The sequence below is a fragment of the Neodiprion virginianus genome, chromosome 4, assembly GCF_021901495.1.
Source record: "Neodiprion virginianus isolate iyNeoVirg1 chromosome 4, iyNeoVirg1.1, whole genome shotgun sequence".
Lineage (NCBI taxonomy): Eukaryota > Metazoa > Arthropoda > Insecta > Hymenoptera > Diprionidae > Neodiprion > Neodiprion virginianus.
Window position 1 is genome coordinate 36,102,592 of NC_060880.1, and position 13,273 is coordinate 36,115,864.

Below are 13,273 nucleotides of genomic sequence, written 5' to 3' on the forward strand. Positions count from 1 at the left end.
TGCGACCTTCTTTCCGCGGTGTTTTCAGTCCAGCTGTCGGATACGTCGAGCCACCAGAATTATGAACGGTCTGCAGACGTTGTAATTGCACGAGATAAGCCGTTACAAGCAGCGAAACACAGCCGAGTATAATGAAATATCGCGAAAGCACGTGCGGCGTGCAAGGTGTAATAAGAATTCATCCAATCAACGGCTTGAAATTTACAGAGCCACCCGATTATCGCCCTCCCATTCCCAAAGTGTATTTCTATGCGAGCAGATCGTCGTCCAGCCGGGACAATCGCGCTGCAATCGTGCAGACTTGGTGAAAGTCGAGCTTGCGGCGCGCAAAAAGTTCGGGGACGACGGTCGGTGTTAATAATTCTTCGTCACGTCCGGTCGCAGGTGTGCTGGCCCGTCATTTTCCCCGAACAAAGTAGTCCCTGCCTTACCGGCAGCTGTTTGACCCGAAGAGCAAAACTCCGAGGCCTGAAAAGCTCGCCTCCTGGTCTCGTTAATGGACATTTCCGTCTGTGCGGCGGTCGGCGAAACGCCGCAAAGTTCACGCCCGTACATATTATTCATGCGCACGCCTATCCAGCGGTCTTACATATATATGCCCTGGGTCAGAACTTGCGGGAACTTGAAGTTACTTTGATATTTGGACCACGGTGCAGTCTGCAATTCGAGAGCCGCGATCGCCCGCCGGAAATTGCTACTAATTAAAACGCGACCCGTGCTTTCGACGGGATTAATTGTCTCGCTTCTAATTTCGGCAGGACGCCTAAGGGTCGTTTCACGTGGGCACGGATTGATATTTCGATGGTGGGTGGGGGGAGAAATGACGCCCCGAACGTGATTAAAACTTTGGCCGATACACGCTGGCGAGAAATATTCCTGTTCGCGTGGCGGAAACACCCGGAGGGGGTGGAATCGGGAGGAAGAAGGTCGCGACCTGGAATCTGGGGGTGATTCTGGCCACTCGCTCTACGGAAACGCCGAATCTGACGATATGTATGCAGCCCGGCTCTCGCGCGAGTTATACCGACCACCATTCCAATATCCCACCAATACTTCCGCCGGGATCGCCGGTTTGACACACACGCGGCGAACAGGTGATGTCAGTTTCGACGCCGATGCGAGCCCCGGGTTTTGGTCGCACGAGTTTTGAATGTATCGGATTTTCTCAAGAGTTATAACGTATGATACCGTGCCACTCGGTGATTAAGCCCGGATGACGTCGGCGTCGATTTCAGACTCTCCCAATTAGTATTTTTACACTCGACCGATGAAAGAATTTATTCAAGGAGGCGTTAAATTTTTGCCTTGAACAAGATGAGATAATCAACCCTCGTCGAAAATGCCGAATGATCAAAGAATTCGGCTTAATTATTTTTCTGGGGTTAGAATATGAGGAAACTTAATTCGGAGCTTGAATAATGTTACGACTGGAACGTTATTACTGGCAAAATTTGTTCTTAAAGAAAAAATGAATATCGTACAACAATTTTTTACATTCTGACGTCGGAATGTTTCACGTTATGACAGTTGAAGCATTTGCAATAATCGTTTGTACATTATTTTTCGATACCAACTATTCTCTCCATGCATGATCCGTTGGGATATTGTTTATATTTTTCAGTTCGCAAAATCGATGCAACTTTTCAATGAAAATAAAAAGTCCATCAAGCGGCGATAATAGAATCGAAAATACACGCAAAAAGTATAACGAGAACTGTAAAATAATGCGAAGATAAAAAAATACTACGTGTACGATTCGTTCTTATAATGTAGGAGGAGCTTTTCGATTTCGGCAGAGTTATTTTTGAACTGGATTCACTCGCAAGAAAACTGCCTAAAATTCATGAAACATCATGCAATGTCAAATTGTTCTCTTTAAAACCAATGAACCAGGTTGTTGTTTTTCTCATCTTGAGAATTTTAGGATGACCTCGGAGAGCGAGAGTGCGGAAATTCCTGAAGCTGGTTCCGTAACGTTCCGAGGTTTCCGATCTCTCGGCACCCGGACGGATGGATCGAGGTCTCCCGGCCAATAAAGGGAATTAGGTGTAATCCATACAGTTTCTATCGGACCGCGAAGAGCGTATATTTATCATCTGGCACTCGGCGCGTCCGTGCAATAAACTTTGTCCGTTCTTTAACCGTGTGGCGAGCCTGTGTCCCGAAACACGTTTCACCGGGTCCCGATAGCCGGCAGGATCATCGTGGAAGGAGGAAAGAGGAAGGGGATGAAGTTGGGGTCAAAAGCGCGAGCCGAACCGAATCGAACCGAATCGGAGCGGCAAAGTTTCCCCAATTTTTCCGACGGCTGGTGCAAAGTTTCCCTGAAATATTACCGGAATCAATCGCAACCTTTCGCCGGTAGTTTCCGCGCACGCAGCCCACCGGAGAAATAATAAATTTGAGCCAACGCAACGCAAGCCTCCGGATTGGGGGCAGTTTTCTCTCCTCTCCTCTTCCTCTCTTATGTTCGGCTCGATCGCTTTTCGCCTGTTCCTGTCCCCGACGTCACCCGGCATTATACAACATAGACCGATATCGGTAACAAATAACCCTCCGGATCGGGAAAAAATTTTATTGTCACGCTGTCAGATGCCGTCTTGTGATCCGTGAAACCTTCCTCACCGTTCAGGAGGTCCGTAATTTGGAAATCAACCATCGATCAATTCATATCTGGCTACAACTCAATTTTCATAATATTTTTTTTTTTTTTTTTTTTCAAGTTTATAGAAAAGAAATTAATGTACTTATCTCCTGGAGTTTTGAAATTCAAAATGGTAAAATATATATACGTATATATAATATATAGTTGAAAGGTATACTTTTGACAAATTCACTGACGACTAGATTTTTATTTCAATGCAGTTGATTCAATATTGCCATTCGTTTATCGTAACTTCCGTATCGTTGCAATTTTTAAGAATTTAACGCTTCACGATATTCAAACGACGAAACGAAAAAACTGTCTCGCAATTAGTGGGGTCGTTGAGGATAAATTAGGTAACCAAAGAATGAAACTGAGGGTAAAAAGTATATTTTTTAGAATTCCGAAACGATCTGAGATAAAAATTAAACTCTTGCAGCTCTTACTTTTAACTTTGTCATATATTTTCATTCAGCTTCGATTTTGAGGTAACAAAATGATCTCACTAACCTTTATATAAAAATTCAAATTCGGAGAAATTTGCTTCGAATATTTTCAAATTTCTGATTGATCCGAACAACAAACCCAACATTCATCATCAAGTATTATCGATACCACTTGTTCGCGGTATGAAAATAAAATACAATCTCATGATATTATAAAAAATCTCCCTGCACTCGTTCAGCAACGTCTGACCAAACGCGGAGTCTCATCACTGCTAAGTAGTATCGCCAGAAACGGAGTGACGAGCAGCGGGAAATTTAAACATCAAGACGCCGCAGCGGGCTCTGTTCTTATTAGAGGAGCGAATAGAGAAACGGCAGAAGGTGAGAGACGGTTTGACTATTGTCTCTGTGCACGGCTAATTCGAGGATGGCGTCTATGGTATGCACTATACATGATATACAAGCGTATATAGATATATACGGAGGGCAAAACCGACCTATCCTCAAGTAATTTCGTATTCCGGTGAAACTGCGTTATTAGCCTAGCGTAATAATAATTCATCCGAACCAATTGAAGATGCGGGAGGTGGAGGGTGGGGGCATAAAAGGAGAGGGGGTGCCGTTGGCGTTATCGCGCTAATTGTAAGCTCACCGCGCGTTCGTGCAAGGGGTGTTCAAAGGTCGAGAAGCGAAACGGGATGTTCGAAAATCATTGTGTAAACACAGTTTCGCATTCCGAGGACGCAATTGCCTGTGAAATTTTCTCTAATCGTCGTGTAATTATACGTATAATGTATGAATTTTATTAAAGCGTGTACACGTGGCGAAAGTAACGATAGCGTTGAATCGATAACTCGACACGTCGGTTGATAGAAAAAAGTGTCGTGCGGAGTAAAAAAAATAAAATAAAAACAAAACAAAAATGCAGCTTTCGTATTACGACTGCTGCTGTATGAGGAAAAAATCCCGTCGACGCGATCCCGTGAAATGAGGAAATCACGCTCGTCACGTTTCATCCTGACGAATAAAAATAACTGGGCAAAAATCTCGGATAGTTCTTAAGTACCCAATAAAGCCCTACGAGGTATAATAGTACATTATGTAACGAGGGAATAATCGATTTTTATACGGTCTCATATTTTTCGCAAATGTGTTAAGAGGGAATAATATTGCTAGTTTCGTCCCGTTTTTCCGTTCGAAAAATTGAACATCACGGTTGAGTCGGGGATAAGTACACATTACGGGTTTTTCATAACGAAGTCAATTTTCGTTTTTCCAAAATGTTACCCCTGAAAATTTTGTCTCAGTTAGGAGAAAGATTTTGGGCAAAAACGAGTGTTCCGCGTTACGTGGAAGATCGTTGTCGTTTGATTTTTTTTCCTTTTGTAAATTTTTTTCGAAGATCGGGTCCAGCCGTCCTGATGAAATACGGAGGGTTGCGGGGTGTGGGAAAAGGTGCAACGAGAGAGGCGCGGGGGCGGTGGTGGCTGAGCGTCGGCTAGGCGAAGCCTACAGGATGACTTTGCATGTAAGACACGTCCACGTCTCTGCCTTTATGAGCGGACCCCGCCTCCAGCCTCCGGAGAAACCGGAGCGGCATGTCCTCGTGTTCAAAGCCCGCAGACTCGCCGGAATCCATTGGGATTAGGGTTACCCCGATCATATTAAACGCGGGATCGCGAATATCCGCCACCCCCGATCACCCGCTGTCTTTGCGTGCGGAAGTGACGCCCGCGGATATTCGCCGAAAGCCAACACAGCATCGTAACCCTCTTCAATTTTCGCGCTCGCAAATTAGAGATCGAGTTGTCAAAGCGGCGGAAATTTCAGGCGCAAGGACGAGAGTATAATTGGCGAAAATTTGAATGACGCGGTCCAGTGCGGTTGAAATAAGCGACGGTTGATTTCTTGGATGAAAAATATCGCGTTATTTTTCATTGTTTAATGCGCAGGGCCCGGATCGATAGAGCTTTGAAAGCTCGATGCCGCATGCATGGATATATGCATACTCGAGAAAAAAAACTTATCTTATACGGAAATGCGATTGGTGGTGGTTTCTTGTTAAAAGTTTGCCCAAAAAATGTGAAAACTTGGACGGAAGCTGTATACAGTTCTGTGGGAAAATTTGTCGGATTAGGGATCAGGGATCAGGGATTAGGGATACCCAAGATCGTATGATTAAACGGGATTCTGCTCGTGGTGCGGAAAGTTCGTTACTGCGTCTTCTTATCTTCACCTAGGATCCAGGGAATCAGGATACGATAGCCGAACTATAACACGTGTAAATGTGAACGATGAAAAATTTTCTCCCGAGCAAAGGGTGGAGAAAATTCCCGAACCCCAAGGGCGGAAACTCATCGAGCTTTTCTTTCCGCGAATTTTGAATTTTTTCGACTAGCCATTATCGCTTTCGCCTCGGTTATCCGCGTGTCTTTTTCTCCTTTTATAGCGAAGAAACAGCGTCGAAGAGCGAGAGAGTGGCGTAGAATCGAGGGATAAAAAAGCCCCATCGAAATCTACAGCTAGGGGTGGGTAAGCGGGATTTATCGATGTTAGACTTATTAACTCCGGATTGGAGTTAACATTAATCTTGGGACGAAGCTGCTCGGTGGCGGTGGTTGTAGATTGACATTCTCACTCCCCCATTCTCTTTCCTCCTTTCTCTGCCTCGAGCAAGTAGAATAGCCAGACGGTAGAACGGTCGAAATATCGAATTATCAAAGCTCTTTGACTACAGCTATTCGAAAATTATTGTGCAACAAGGAAGGTGCTTACTAATTTTTAAACACCTATCCTACCTTCGTTATAAAACCATATTCGCTTTGATTCGATCAGGTCTAGTTTTTTTGTCACATTTACTGCCAGAAGAATTGAATGTTTATTGTTTTGACTTACCTTTTTCGATTCAGGGTGTTTTGTTAATTACAATAAATACCATTTAATTATTTAAAATAAATAACACAACAGCCTGAATAAAAAACGCCAAGTCAGAACGATGAACGTTCAATTTTACTGGCAGTAGCTGTAACACTATAATATATATCATATATAACCTCGGTTTTGTTCATAAGGACTATAGTTTTCAAAATACTAAAAAAATCACATAACAATAAAACCATTCGTACCTAAAATATTCTAATATTAATTCCATTGCACTGAGCCTTGTTCCTAGCATAATAAGTTAAAATTTTTCATCTTACCCTCCAAAAAGTGAATATTTGGCGGGAAGTGTAATTTGACCGTTTTATCGTTTGGCTATATTCCACTACCTTTTAACACCCACCGGAATTCGGCATTCCGGCAAGAAAACGCGAGGCGTCGACTGTCGAACATTCTCAAGCGATTGCGTCGGTATATCGCTGAAAGTAATACCTTGTACAGGGATTTTACGATCGCGGTGAAATCGCCCACTCGAAACTAATACTCTGCACGGCCTAAGTAGGCCGCAGATTCTCAGTTGATGCTATGTAAAGACATAATACGTTTTGCTACCAGCCGTTGTAACCACCCGCTTAACCGACTCTGCATGTGTCTGGTTGCGGCATGTGAGCGTGGCTCCATGTATTTATACACCCGCATGCATATACATGTATATTTATACATACACATGTGCATACGTATACCATAGATATATGTGCGTACGCATGGGTTTATACCCATGGCTTATTGTAGCGAACGAGTAACGGCATCGCCGGCCCTCGAGGCATTTCAGTTTCGGTTTGGGAACGATAAACCCGTCACGTAGACACCATAAACAACCATGGGCTGTGCGACGTCCCGGTGCCGAGTCTCCCTTGCGTCGTTTTAGCCGTCGCGATTTATTTCCTCCGTCACCTTTTCTCTCTAGCGAAGTTGGAGATTTTTTATTTTTTAATTTTTATTTGTCTTTGTTTTTTCTTTTTTTTTTTTTATCTTTGGGTAGGGATGCCAATTTGGATATCGGCGAACGGCTCTGATATTTTCACCTGGCATTGGATAATAAAATGGACCACGCTACGAATATATTTTATACGTACCAAATTGCATTTTCATTTTTCACCTACTCGGAACGCGCGGATTATGTCTGTTGAAAAATCGAACCCATATTTCAGTGAACGATAAAGTAAATTTTATTGTGCTTTAGGGAAGGAGCCTGAACTCTTTCGGATATCTGGACAACAATATTGTCGAATTCGGTAATCTAAGAAAAAAACGAATTTAACTTCAACCCATAGACATATATATGTGTATTCGTATGTATAAGCAAGTAACGAACACGATGATGGGAACGACAACGGCACGAGCAAAGTTCATGTATATGCATAATAATAATAATCATTTTATGGGGGTAGTGTCCGGTGTCCGGCTGAATAATTGATCGAAATTTACAGATTGTTCGTACAACAGCCATTCGGAAGGGTGATGGGCGCCTAGGCGTCGGGTTGATGCGAAATCGAATTTCTGGAAATCCAGATGCAAAATTCTGTCGCTGCTAGATCAGGGTGGAAATTCCTGTGCCGTTAAGCCCGGTGACGTGAAGAGAAGGCAGAGCCAGCCAGGATACGGTAAATGTATTGTCGACGGACAATGCCGGGGCTGATTGCGGGCGGTCAGGCGAAAACTTGACCCGAAAATAAACTGAATCGGTCAAATGCTGTCCACCCTCGGCAAATGCAGCCACTCGGAATGCTCAACAGGGTTCCGAGGTTCCAGCCCCTCGCCTCGCGGTCGGTAGGTGTGTGTGTGTGTGTGTGTGTGTATATATATATACACATCCATGCATACTCACTCTGCACCCTCTGTATATTCCACCATTGTTGAATCAAGTGCTCCACTCTATATCGCTACTGAAATATCTGCATGTATTTCTCTGCAGCCCATTCCGCTGCTCGCTCAACCACCGCCTGCCTGACTGTCTAGTGACTACCGAATGCTGCAGTTTGCGGCCTGCGGCCTTCGAGTGCCGCGCGATCGACGCGTTTTAGACGTTTCAACCTCGTTCCGAACGTTTTTTATCCCCCCGTTCCAATACTCATCATCCTCAGGATATCTGGTTCGAATTACATGCGAACCCAACCGACTTCAGACCTACACCATTTCTCATTTTGTACAAAATTTGTTCCGAAATTTTTCCAATTCTGTAACAGTACCCTGATATTTTTCAGATTTCTTATTCGACCGATCAATTATTTATAAATATTTTAAGTGATTTTGAAAAGGACCTTCTTTAAAATTCTCAAATAATTTACAGATGCTGTATTTTCTATTTCAAACATTTCGAGACCGGGCCCATGTTAAGCCGATTTTTTTCTGTTTTTTATTTTTTTTTTTTTTTCCAACACTTTAAATTAATTGAGCCGACTAAAAAATTGTTTTATTGGTCAGAAAACTCTCGGAAAATTCTCGTACTTTCTATTTTTCAATTAAAACATATTTAGACCAGTTTTATTACGCAGCGATTTGTGTCTATTTTTTTCTTTTTGCACATTCAACTTTTTTATCAAATTCGTAATGAAACGAGTCTAGATATTTTCTAAGTGAAATATTGAAGTTTTAAGAATTTTTCGGGAATTTTCAGACCGCTCAAACAATGTCTTAGTTAATTAGTTATGTAAATAGTACACACTATATAGTAAAATTTCAATTTTTCTTCTTCTCCGTTTCGTCAGAATCGTAGTGTCGATTTTTCGAATAATCGAAATCGTGCCATTGTTCTTCGAATTTCCAATGCTTCTCCTGGACGTGAAAAAATATCGAGGCCGGAGATTTTCGCGTACGAAAAAAGAGACACTAATGAGTCGGGAAAAATTACAATTTTAATGGCTAATGTCGAGAATCCGTGTAAAATTTGCTTTGCAGTGTAAAAAGTCTTTTGTTTCATCGCGTGCACTTTATTTTTCTCTCAATATGATATTTTTTTTTTTTTTCAGTAATGTCGACATTTATTGCATCATAATAATTTAATAGTTTTTTTTCAAATTGGTGAACAGACGGGTTCTCGACGAAAAAAACCAATAAATATACATCGGCTATGATGCTCGTTTTTACTAAAATCATCGTCACAATTAAGCTGTTTTAAATACGTTAATAAATTCATTTTACGCAACGTTTAATTATTGTTATTGTAATTTTTTCCAGCGATTGCTACGTCAAACGTAGCTACCGTGCAAAGTTAAAAGACTTCCTAACGCGAATTATTGGCCTTTGAATTAAGCTTTACGGGCCGGAAAACATCGTTTCTCATCAAACTTCCATCGACGCAGTCACGTGCCCAAAACGTCGGAGGGTATTCGTTGGAACGGGTGAAAAATAGAGACGGGGGGACGAAAAATAGCTACGGATCGTAATAGGAGCAATGAGAGAAAGTGGTGGTACGGAATAACAATACGATTCAACGTCAAAGAAAGGGTAATAATGCAGGAGAAGAAGAAAAGTGCCGGGGGAAGCGAAAAAACAGAGAGAAAAATAAGGGTAAAAAAAAAATAAGTAAAAAAATAAAAACAAAGTTCGAATTTCAAATCAGGACTGGAGGCATTCATCAAAATTCAGTCTCTTTGTATTTATGTACGTGTTTTATACCTGAGCGCCACCCGTCGGGGATCTTGAAATCAGACACTTTATATTCTTTGGGACTCTGGTAGACTAACAAGGCCACGACGCTTCTAAATCTCCTGTTCCTTTCTCGTAAGCGATAAAATGAAGAAGAAGTACGGACAGTATTTTCGTTCCTTCGTCCTTGCCCCCTTTTCCTTTTCATCTTATTCTCTTTCTCGTTCATCTCCCGGCCCTGCGCGTACGTATAAGGTATAGGATCGTAAGGGATGCAGGGCCACGCGAATCGCGACCCGTGTAAGAAAAAAGCTTCGAGAGTGAGCGAGCGAGTGAATGAGTGAGTGCGTGTCACGTGCCAAGCATTTGTATTCGGATACCGAGTGTGCCTTACGATCGTTCGCCTATTCTTTTCTTATTATTATCCTCCGCTCCAACGAAATGCACGAGATGAAATTGATCCCGAGATGAGGATTTTATCCGCGCAATAAAAATTCCGTACATGCGACGCGATATTATAAAGCAGATATCTGATACTCACCGTAACGCGCTCTTATAAATCATGACAATTTCTCCGATTAGTAAGCCCACCGTTTCGGGCTTTCCTGTAACATGCTCACTTAGCATATTCGGATCGCACGTCTTCCTTCACTTCGACGTAATACTTTCATCCTGTACGCAACACGCTTTTCATCATGCGAATCTGTTTCCAAGACAAACGGGGCGATTGAAACGTTCAAAATTCAGCCGCCGGTAAAAATTTTTACGTGCCACCCGACTTCCAGGCTGCCTCATAGTTTTTGCCACTCGAATAAGGCGGGAAATTACGTGAACGCGTCTTTTAACATGCGTCAGACGCTACGTTCGAGGGGAAAAGCAAAGTAAAGTAAAGTAAAGTAAAGTAAAGTAAAGTAAAGTAAGGAATCGCGACGTCCAAGTTCGAAAGAAAATTTTCAAAGACTTATGGGAAATTCGTTATCTTTGAAATCCCCCTTTTCGAAATGTTTCCGCGGAAAAATGTAGAAAAATTTATGGAAAAAGTTACACGCACTTTTATTATTGTTATTATTATTATTATTATCGTCATCGTCATCGTCATCGTCGTCGTCGTCGCTGTCGTCGTCGTCATCATTATTATTATTATTATTATACCCTGCACGTGTGCGACAACTTTAACAATAAGTTATTCTTTACCCGAGGATAATATAGGGGGAAAATAAAGTTTCGTTGAATATACGAATTTTTTTGGTCGAAAATTCATTACTCTACGTTGACAAAATTTTAAAAACATTGGGTTGTAATTCTTTTTCTTTGAAAAAAAAAAAATTAAAATAAAAAGTGACGTTACCGTTATTGATGTAAAAAATTTTCACCGAAATCGAGAAAATCTGAATGAACCGTTTGGCTTGCGAATAGGAGACGTTCTCTCGTTTCTACAAAGGCAGACGCAAGACAAACAATGCTAAGAACATCAAGGTTTCAACGTTTGACCAAGAAGTTCTCTTGGGATCTCAAAGGGTCAAGGCTTACGCAATCCCTCGGGCGGTTGGAATCTCCACGTTTTCTTACTTTCATTTTTCAGGTCATGAAAATGCGATGAATTTATTTAGGTCGGTACTCGGGTGTTCGGAGGTGAAATTCGAGTAGGTACCTGTAGGACGGATGGAAATTTATCTCCAGGATAAACAATACCTCCTCCTTTTTCTTCTGCTTTCTTCTTAGTTGTTACAAAGATATTATAATACGCGTTTTCAGAACGCTAAGCGAGAATATAATAGCGAGTGCGTATATAGGAATTACAGAGTTGAAGGGACGGTTGCACGATGTTAAACTTATACATCGGGGTGTTTCAAATAAAATTAAAATATCGATCTTTTTACGAGCAGACGAAGAAAAAGCTTGCTCCTAGTCTAAAACGAAGCCTCGAAAAGACTGGGCACTGTAGCTCAACTTTAAGGCCGATCCGTTTTGATTTTTGTAGGAAAAGAATCGAGAAGTCATTTTTAGAACACATTCGGCATTAATTGTTTGTTTTTTTTTTTTTTTTTTTATTTTTGTTCGGCTATAAACTATCTTTTTGACATCCGCCACGAGAAAATACTCGTTTAGTATGATCGTTGAAAATTAATTTGCATAATTTTTCAATGCTTATTGAAAATAACGACTTATGTACATATGTCGAAGATTATCGTTTATTCCCGACTCAATTGTAATGTCAACTTTTTCGATCTGAAATGCGGGATAAAAGTAACATATTTTGAGCTCTCAACTTTTACGGGGAAAATATATGTCACTTTCATCCCTATTTTCAGGTCAAAAAAGTTACCACTACGGTCGAGTGGGGAATAAACAATAATCTTACAATTAAACAATTGTAAGTCGATATTTTCAATAAACATCGTAAACAACAAGTGAAAATTAATTTTCGACTATCATACCACACGAGTATTTTCTCGTAGTGGATGTCAAAAAGATAGTTTATGGCGAAAAAAAACAAAAAACAAAAAAAAAAAAATCGTGCTAAATGTGTGCTAAAATCGACTTCTCAATTTTTTAATTCGAAAAATCAAAACGGCTCAGCCTAACGCTTGAGATATAGTGCCCGGCATTTTCAAGGCTTAGTTTTAGACTAGGAGCAAGCATTTTCGTCGCCTGCTTGTAGGAAAATTAAAAAAAATTTCATTTCAAGACACCCTAATATATATATATATATATATATATGTATGATATAAAGGATGACCGATATCTGTATTTAATTGCGACTTCTGACAGTGCGGGACACGCATAAATATCGAGGCACGAGAGTTAGACTATTAGCGATCCGGTACCGGGAAGCCATAACCGCGCCGCAGGACTGCCATTAATTATTTTAGGGTCTAACCGTAGCGGACAGCTAACCGTCCCGAATCGCGATCAGTGCTCGGGGAAAACACGTAGGGAAGATACGTTAGCGGTGATATAACTTTACCCCGTGGTTTTATACGCAGGATTGACAGTCTTGGCACGTAGGCGTAAACCCGGTATACACGTATACATGTTACATGTGCACCCATGTGCGCACGCACACACGGGGAAAAATTCTGGCGGAGGAATCTCAATGCGTAGAAAAAGAATGGAACAAGAGTGAAGAATAAGAGAAAAGAAACGCGGAGCAAAAACAGGAACGAATAAAAACAAAAGATATTGCCGCTGGCACTCTTGCCGCAGTTTCAAAGCCGCGAGTTGTCTAAATACTTATTTCGATCATTTTTTTTCACACCTTGTGAACGTTCGCCAATTTTCAAAAAACAGTGAGAACGTAATCGCGTCGTTACAGCTTTTGTTTCTGTGATGATCTTGGAATCTTCTTAGGGCCTACATTATTTAGTAGAAAAAGAGTGATGAAAATCGGAACTTTTTGTACCGGAAAAATCACAGAGATACCAAAGCGGTTAAGACGCGCTGTTTAGAATTTTCGCTAAAAATTTTCACCGATCTTAGTGTTAATTATACACTCGTGTAACTTGATGTAACGACTTTGTATCGACGTAATTTTGGGAAAGAAAATTGTCGAGAGAGAACAAAGCTTACCAGAGTTAACGCGGTAAAAATGGAAAGGTTTTTAAGCTCGTGCAAACAGCTATACAGCAATAATTCAAAGTACCACGTGCTTCGA

General features: G+C 41.3%; 1 protein-coding gene across 5 annotated transcripts in view; it reads right to left on the reverse strand.

Moving 5' to 3' along the window:
• LOC124302321 (agrin-like) overlaps positions 1–13,273 on the reverse strand; it is a 290,584-nt gene that overhangs the window by 165,516 nt on the left and 111,795 nt on the right. The window lies entirely within an intron of this gene.